Source organism: Eumetopias jubatus, unplaced genomic scaffold (assembly GCF_037043125.1).
Source record: "Eumetopias jubatus isolate StellerSeaLion01/CBP00866 unplaced genomic scaffold, mEumJub1_p1.0 scaffold_3, whole genome shotgun sequence".
Lineage (NCBI taxonomy): Eukaryota > Metazoa > Chordata > Mammalia > Carnivora > Otariidae > Eumetopias > Eumetopias jubatus.
In genome coordinates this window covers 139,375,036-139,376,160 of record NW_028274809.1, presented here as the reverse complement: position 1 = coordinate 139,376,160, position 1,125 = coordinate 139,375,036, and the positions used below count along the sequence as shown (strand labels likewise).

Below are 1,125 nucleotides of genomic sequence, written 5' to 3'. Positions count from 1 at the left end.
ATCGACGTTTCCCTTCTTCCCTCCCCTTCCCCACAAAACGAGTTTAGTGAGCTCTCCCGACGGCTGACCCCACAGACCGGACGCGGAGCTACTCTGCCCTTAATAATACGTCTTTTCTGGCAATCTTGCTGTCCTCAATAAAATGGCTTTAGGCAACTTAAAAGCCTTATAATGTCCCCACATGCGTCTTTTCTTTTTCTTTCAAAGAAGGGCACTGTTCAGTCACCCGCTCCATAGCCACAGAACAAGGAGCAATTACAGCAGTAGTACCAGCCGAACATGTATTTTAGCACCGGACCCGCCTTCTTCACTCGGATTCAATCCCCTATTGCGAAAAGCTAACTTGCTCACTGTCGTAGCTACTGCTTTTCCGCCTGCTTCCGCCAGCGGTGCCTGCTTTGGGGAGGGAGGCCCGGATTTTCTTCAGGGCCAAGATTCCCTGCCGCTCTGAAATTGGGTTATAGGTTTTTCTAAAAACACCAGCCTTCTGGTTAAGAAGCCGAGGACGGCCTGAATTGGCTTTTCTTTTTCCTAAAAGTTTTGGTGTTCCCACACCGGGAGTCGAACCCGGGCCGCCTGGGTGAAAACCAGGAATCCTAACCGCTAGACCATGTGGGAGACAACGACTACTACTGCAAGCCTCGGTAAATTGAGTCGTTCTCAGAGGCCTCCGCCCACCGCCTCCCCCGCCCTCCGGCGTCAGACCTGCTTCTGCGCCTGCGGGGATCCTGTGGCGCCCTTAACCCCTTCCGGGCCCTCGCCCTGCTCCGCTCCTTGCCAAGAGCCGCGGAATCTTTCCACCCTCGCGTCCTTTCTGAGCTCATCCAGTCCCCTGGTTCTAGACACCACGTCTCCACCCGAGTAGATTGGATGAGTCATTGTTCCTAATTCCGCACAGGAAGTCCCGCAGAGTGCGAAAGGACTGATGTTTGAGGGTTAGACTCGGGAAGAAGAAACCGGTGCCGTGGGGAGTCTCACGCCGCCACAGCGGAGGCCAGCCTGGAGCGGGTGTCCCAGCCGCGGAGCAGCCGCTCGGAGCCCGCCGCGCCCGGCCTCCGCCCCGCCGGGGCCTCCGCGTCGGCACCAGCTGCGCGCCGGCACCCCCGGGGCCCGGCTGTGCCCGCC

The 1,125-nt window shown here is 58.2% G+C and overlaps 1 non-coding gene across 1 annotated transcript; it reads right to left on the bottom strand.

The window, feature by feature from the left end:
* Positions 1–546: 546 nt before the first annotated feature.
* On the bottom strand, positions 547–618 carry TRNAE-UUC (transfer RNA glutamic acid (anticodon UUC)). The gene has a single exon. It is a non-coding gene; the product is annotated as a tRNA-Glu (tRNA).
* Positions 619–1,125: the final 507 nt, after the last annotated feature.